Genomic DNA, 7881 nt, shown 5'->3' with positions numbered 1-7881 from the left:
TAAAGTCCTTGATGAACCTCCTATAAAATCCTGCGTGACCCAAAAATGATCTAACATCTCTAACCGTCTTGGGTACAGGTAGCTTGGCGATTAAGTCAATCTTAGCTCTATCAACTTCCATACCCTTCGATGAAACAATATGTCCTAGGACAATTCTCTTTGGCACCATGAAGTGGCATTTCTCCCAATTCAGTATCAGATTCTTTTCCATGCATCGAGTTAAGACTGCTTGTAAGTGTGACAGGCAATCATCAAAAGAATTGCCAAAAATAGAGAAATCATCCATAAACACTTCTAAAAATTTCTCGTTCATTTCTTCAAAAATGCTGAGCATACACCTTTGGAATGTTGCAGGTGCATTACACAACCCGAATGGCATCCGACGGAAAGCGAATGTGCCAAAAGGACAAGTGAAGGTAGTCTTCTCTTGATCCTCAGCTGAAATTTTGATTTGGTAGTACCCGGAATAGCCATCGAGAAAATAATAGAATTTGTGTCCTGCAACTCTTTCCAAAACTTGGTCTAGGAAGGGTAGGGGAAAGTGATCTTTTCTAGTGACCAAATTCAATTTTCGGTAGTCAACACACATGCGCCAACTCGTCGGAACGCGAGTCGGAACTAACTCACCCTGTTCATTTTTGACTACCGTCAGACCCGACTTCTTAGGAACGACTTGAGTAGGACTTACCCACTTGCTGTCGGAAATTGGGTAAATAATACCCACGTCAAGCAACTTGAGGACTTCTGCCTTAACCACATCTCTCATCGTAGGATTCTACCTGCGTTGCATTTGCCTTGTGGTTTTGGCATTGTCCTCCAAATATATTCGGTGCGTGCAAATTGAAGGGCTAATCCCCTTCAAGTCAGCAATAGACCATCCTAAAGCTCCCTTATGATTCTTTAGAACACCGAGTAATTTTCTTTCTTGGGCATGATCAAGGTCAGATGAAATGATTATAGGAAAAGTGTCCTCGGGTCCAAGAAAGGCATACTTGAGTTCCTTCGGTAAAGGTTTCAACTCGAGCTTAGGTGTTTGTTCATGGGATGGTACTATCTTTGTTTCTCGAGGTGGCAACTGTTCAAATTCCTCTATTCTCGGTCTCCACCCATTGACCATCATAACATCCGAATTATCTAAACCAGGTGGGACCACATCATCAGCAGTACCTTCAGAACACCAATCTATCAAACCATTGTCGGCCGATTCAGTAAATGTTTCTTTTAACAGATATTCTTCTGCAATGGTTTCAACCCATTCAACTTCCTTACTTTCTTCATGATCACTGGGTTGTTTGCCTATACTAAAGACGTTCAGTTCCAAGGTCATATTGCCAAAAGAAAGCTTCATGACACCATTCCTACAATTGATCAATGCATTAGAAGTTGCAAGGAATGGACGTCCTAAGATGACCGGAATCTGAGATGGTGAATTGGAAGCCGGATGTGTGTCCAGTACGATAAAGTCAACAAGAAAATAGAACTTATCTACTTGGACCAACACATCTTCGATAATCTCTCTAGGAACCTTTACTGACCTGTCAGCTAATTATAAGGTCACAGTTGTTGGCTTCAACTCACCCAAACCGAGTTGCTCATATACCGTATATGGCAACAAGTTCACACTCGCTCCTAAATCTAGCAATGCTCGCTCAATCCTAAAATTGCCAATGATGCACGAGATAGTTGGGCAACCTGGATCCTTATATTTAGGAAGAATGTTATGCTGTAAAATTGCACTCACATTTTCAGCCAGAAATGCCTTCTTCTTGACATTTAAACGACGCTTGACAGTGCACAAATCTTTTAAAAATTTTGCATAGGAAGGCACTTGTTTGATTGCTTCAAGAAGAGGTACATTGATTTTTACTTGCTTAAAAAGCTCAAGAATTTCAGAGTTTGGTTCAAGCTTTTGCAAGGGTTTTAATCTTTGTGGAAACGGTGCAGGAAAAGGACATTTGATTTTTTCAGTAGATGTTGGTGCTTCAGTTTCTTCATTATCCTTTTGTTTTGTCTTGGGAGGGTCAGAATCAGGTATGACTTGTGTTTGTTCTGGGACTGGTCGGTCAATAATCTTTCCACTTCGCAAAGTTATTATACTCTTTGCTTGTTCTTTATGCGAAGTTGAAGATGATGCATTACTACCGCCGTAGACTTGAGGGTTAGGTTGTGGTTGAGCTGGTAGCTTACCCTTCTCTTGAGCACTTAAAGCAGTGGTCAGCGTTGTCAGTTGATTTCTTAATTCATCATTGATTTTAGCTTGACCTTGCATGAAAGATTGCAAAGTTTCTTCGAGACTGAATTTTTGAGGGGGTGCGTGTGCATAATGAGGTTGCGGAGGTGGAGGAGTTGGGTTATATACTTGTTGAGGTTGGTCATTCCTCCACCTGAAATTTAGATGGTTCTTCCATCCAGGGTTGTAAGTACCCGAAAAAGGATTATTGAAAGATTTTTGATAGGTATTCATAACATTGGCCTGATCGTGCAAGACTTTCTTGAATGCGGGTATTGTGGGGCAATCAGTGGTGAGATGGCCAGGCATCTCGCAAATCCTACAACACTCGCTGTTATGTTCTACGGTCTTGATGGGTTCAATCCTTCTAAGTTCAATTTCCTCAACCTTCCTAGTAAGGGCTGCCATTTTAGCCTGAATATCATCCTGAGTACTAAGATTGTAAAGGCCCCCGTGTCCAACGCTAGTAGGCTTAGGTAAAGGTTTATTCACTCTATCCCCTGTATCCCATAATTGTGCAGTCTCTGCGAGAGAATCTAAATAGTCCCATGCCTCATCGGGTTGCTTTTCCAAAAATAGACCATTGCATATAGTCTCTATAAATTGTTTTAACTGTGGAGACAACCCTTCGTAAAAGAAACTAATGGTTCTCCATGTTTCAAACCCATGATGAGGACAAGAGAGAAGCAAGTCTTTAAATCTCTCACAGCATTCATAAAATATTTCATGATCTTTTTGTTGGAAATTGCTAATGTGCCTTTTCAAAAAGTTAGTCCTTTGTGCGGGAAAGAATTTTTTCAAGAATTCTCTTTGCATATCATGCCATGTTCCTAGCGATCTAGGTCTCAAGGAGTTCATCCATGTTTTGGCTTTATCCTTTAAGGAAAAAGGAAACAAGGTCAATTTAAGGACATCTTCCGATACATTTGGCACTCTAAATGTGATGCTAATTTCCTCAAAATCTTTAGGTGAAGATAAGGGTTCTCGGATTCCATTCCATGATACTTGGACAGTAATTGAATTACTCCTGGTTTGATTTCAAAGTGTCCTACATTTTCAGGAATAATCATGCATGAAGGTTGACTAGTCCTAGTGGGATGTAAGTATTGTCGAAGTGTCATAACTGGGGGTCTACCTTCATCACCATGGTGACTTCCTACATTATCAGAAAAATTTGCCATCTCACAAGGTGTGAGATACTGCGAAGGAATTTTAAGGATGTGTCCTAAGGGATGATCTAAAGTTGTACGACTTAATCGACCGGTGTCGTCCCTATTCCAACTTAGCATACAAAATTTAAATTTTTTTTATGTTTTTTTAAATAAATATAAATATAAGTACCAACTAAAGATACCCTAAAACGACACCCTAAAACAAAAATCTATTCACAATCAAACATGCAACTAAACATTACACCTCAATTTCTAATGTTTTTCTTAAATTTCTAGACAGCTCCTAACTGGTTTGAAGAGGGCACCTAAGCCTCCAATCTGGTCTAATGAACCGAGTTGACCAGGTAAGCTCCCAGGTAAGTGGAGGGGTCACGATGCGTTCGCAAAGGTCCCACTTAAAACCCACTTGCCTCGAATAGATAAACTGTCTTCCTTATAGGGACAAAGCTTGCCTAGACATCAACTAAGCCACAGAGCAAAATTGGTGCAACTTTCGGTGGTCTTCGTCCTATTGAGCTCGAATGTCCTTAGGGGCCAACGTCTAGTTGATTTTAGTTAAGCTTAGGATATTTATGCAATTGGACTAAGGACGAGTGATGAAATTCCGACCTTATCTTTTTAAATAGGTTCAGCCCTTAGAATATTTTATGCTAATGCCTTATACTATATGCAACAATCAAGAGAATTTTTTTTTTAATATTTTATGACATGACATTAAATTTCATTGAATAAGTGATCAAGCAAATTATTTATTTTTTTAAAAAAATTTTATGAGTTGAAGTTTGAAATTTGAATTCTGAAATTTGAAATTTGAAATTTTAGGTTTTTTCTCTTTTTTTTAATTTTTGAATAATCACCCTTGATCTTTTCTTAAAGTTTTTTTCTTAAATTTTCAATTAGCAACAAGGGTTAATGAGATATGATAACAATAAAATTCTGATTCTAAAATAATTAAATGCAGAAAATTAAAAACAGAAAGCAGTAAGGTTTCGTATTAATCTAATGGTCTTAGAAGTTTCAGAATGGCAATCAGACCATTCAGATGAAATAAAAATAGGTTCTGCACCTGAATACCAAATTTGAGTTCAATCAGACGGTTAATTACTTTGATATCAGAGTTTGATGCAGACTATGCAGGGAATTAAAAAAACAGCATTAAAGAATTTTTTTTTTGTTTTTCGAAAGAAAAAGACTAACTACTAAAGTACTAATTAAATCTAAAATTATACTAATAAATCAGCCATTCCCCGGCAACGGCGCCAAATGCTTGACGCGCTTGCAAAAATATTTTCGCGAAACTAATCTCCCAAGTATAGGAGAATCGTACAAGTAGTAAAATCTCAGAAGTCCAAGGTCGAATCCTCAGGGAACGTTCTATGGATTATTAGCGTAATTCTTAGATGTAATTTTGGATTGATTTTCAGAAATTAAAATCAGAGAACAATATAGCAATAAACAAAGTTCAATGAAATAAAGATGGTAGGGATCTGGAATCCTCCTTGATGATATTGCATCCAAGAAATAAACTCTATGGTTCTTGATTAAAAATGAATAGTAGGATAGATCTAATCATGGTATATGTTTTCATGAACATATGAACTCAATTTCTAAGCATTCGTCGTGCTTTCTACGTCTACGACGAATCAAATACTAAAGCAATCCATATATCAATAATCATAATTCATTAAAGAGCTATCTACGAAATAACTATGCATGGATCAAAAACATATCAGTAAATATAATTCATTCAAGGCAAAAGTTTAGAGTTTACTTCAAAAAGCAATACATCAAAGGTTCCTCCATCACCCTTCACCTAAGAAATCAGCCCTCCATTAACATAAAAGAAAACTCCCCTCTTTTCTTTTCTTTTTTCTATTCTTTTTGGAAACAGAGCATGCTCTGTTTCCCTTTTTTTTTTCTTCTTTGAATAGCCGGCTGAGGCTCTCTGTTTCTTCGAATGAACTCCCCCCTCTCTCAGCCGAGAGGTAATATCCTCTTTTCCTTTGATCCCCCAATTTCGCACGCGGTGGATACCCGTCAGCTGAGATGGATTCCTGATCCCACGGGATACGTGGAGATGCTGAGTATCCCGGATGCGAGAAGGCCGATCGCGGACGAGATTGGGGCTTGGACGCGGAATGGGCTGCTGGCCGCAGGATGAGATTTGGATGCACAAATCTGAGGAAGGCTGAAGATCGTGGGATGCTGGGATGCATGAGCTTGCGGGAGAATTGGACTCGGATGGCTGGATGAGGCTGTGGATGCGGGATCTTCGCGGGATGATGACTGCACGCGGAGAAGACGGACTGCTGGCGCTTGGGATTCGGATGACGTGTGTGACCTTTGCTGGTGCTAAGACGCGGATCTGGAAGACGCCCTGATGCTAGTTGATCGCAGATGCGGAAATCGCGGGATGATGAGCTGCACGCGGACGCTGGGAGCTGATGTGGCTGGAACTCGGGAGAAGCAGATGGATGCGAGGAGGATCGGACGTGGCATGCTGGGAGAAGCTTCATGGGCAAACCGCTGAGAAGAGGTGGACGGCTGAGCTTAAGCATTGAAGCTGGGACGCGTTGTGAACTAGGACGCGTGGGAGATTCGCATGCGGAGAAGACGGACGCGGTTCCTGCGGTCCCGAATCTGGAAGATGTGCGGATGGGCTGCACTCGGGCTGCTTCAAATGGATGCATGGGATGAGACGGGATCTGAGGAGGCTGGGACTCTTGGATGCTACACAAGGAACGACCGCAGGGCATTGGACGCTGGGAGCTGATCACACGCGGAGATGCTCACGGGATGCATCGCGGACGGTTGAATATGGGCTCTGTTCTACAGCTGGAAAGAGATGAATTTATATAAAAATAATGATAAAAATTATAATAAGTGCTAAGGATAAAATATTTAATCATGCAAATGTTAACACCTATTATTTATCATTATTTTGCTAACATTAGGCTAAGTTAATTGGTACTTAGATCGCACTTTTGTGCTCTCATCAGTGATGTCGAATTCTTGGAGTAGAAGTATCCATCGTATTAGGCGTGGTTTGGCCTTTTTCTTATCCAGCAAATATTTTTGTGCTGCATGGTCCGTGAAGATAACAATAGGAGCACCAAGGATATAAGAACGAAATTTGTCTAATGCAAATACTACTGCAAGCAATTTCTTTTTGGTAGTGATGTAATTCATTTGAGCATCGTTTAAGGTTTTGATTGCATAGTAAATGACATATGGCTTATTATCCTTGCGTTGTCCTAGGACAGCTTCTATCGCATAGTCGCTAGCGTCGCATATGATCTCAAAAGGTAGTGACCAATCGGATGGTCGCACGATGGGTGCAGTGCTAAGCATAGACTTCAACTTTTCGAATGAATCTTGATAGGTTTCAGTCCAATTGAACGGTGTATCAAGGGATAGGATGTTATATAATGGTCGAGCTATGACACTAAAGTCCTTGATGAACCTCCTATAAAATTCGGCGTGACCCAAAAATGATCTAACATCTCAACCATCTTGGGAGCAGGTAGCTTAGCAATTAAATCAATCTTAGCTCTATCTACTTTCATGCCCTTCGATGAAACAATATATCCTAAGACAATTCCCTTTGGCACCATGAAGTGGCATTTCTCCTAATTCAATATCAAATTCTTTTGCATACATCGAGCTAAGACTGCTTGTAAATGTGACAGGCAATTATCAAATGAGTCGCCAAAAATAGAGAAGTCGTCCATGAACACTTCCAAAAACTTCTCGTTTATGTCTTCAAAAATGCTGAGTATGCATCTTTGGAATGTTGCAGGTGCATTACACAACCCGAATGACATCCGTCGGAAAGCAAATGTGCCAAAAGGACAAGTGATGGTAGTCTTCTCTTGATCTTCTAGTGAAATCTCAATTTGGTAATATCCCGAATAGCCATCAAGAAAACAATAGAAATCATGCCCTGCAACTCTCTCCAACACTTGGTCTAGGAAGGGTAGAGGAAAGTGATCCTTTCTTGTGACCAAATTCAGCTTTCGGTAGTCGACACACATGCGCCAACTCGTCGGGACACGAGTTGGAACTAGTTCACCTTGTTCATTTTCTACTACCATCAAACCCGACTTCTTAGGAACGACTTAAGTAGGGCTTACCCACTTGCTGTCAGAAATTGGATAAATAATACCCACGTCAAGCAACTTGAGGACTTCTGCCTTAACCACGTCTCTCATCATAGGATTCAACCTTCGTTGCATTTGTCTTGTGGTTTTGGCATTGTCCTCCAAATATATCCGATGCGTGCAAATTAAGGGGCTAATTCCCTTCAAGTCGGCAATAGACCATCCTAAGGCTCCTTTATGATTCTTTAGAACACCAAGTAATTTTTTTTTTTGGGTATGATCAAGTCCAGACGAGATGATTACAGGAAAAGTATCCTCAGGTCCAAGAAAGGCATACTTAAGTTCCTTTGGTAAGGATTTCAATTCGAGCTTGGGTGCT

The 7881-nt window shown here is 40.3% G+C and overlaps 1 pseudogene; it reads left to right on the top strand.

Annotated features, from left to right (window-relative positions):
* The first annotated feature begins 2891 nt into the window (after positions 1-2891).
* On the top strand, positions 2892-2989 carry LOC120110709 (small nucleolar RNA R71; annotated as a pseudogene).
* Positions 2990-7881: the final 4892 nt, after the last annotated feature.

Source organism: Phoenix dactylifera, chromosome 15 (genome assembly GCF_051530095.1).
Source record: "Phoenix dactylifera cultivar Ajwa chromosome 15, Ajwa_hap1_PhDact_Kaust_v1.1, whole genome shotgun sequence".
Lineage (NCBI taxonomy): Eukaryota > Viridiplantae > Streptophyta > Magnoliopsida > Arecales > Arecaceae > Phoenix > Phoenix dactylifera.
This window is presented reverse-complemented; position numbering and strand designations above follow the sequence as displayed.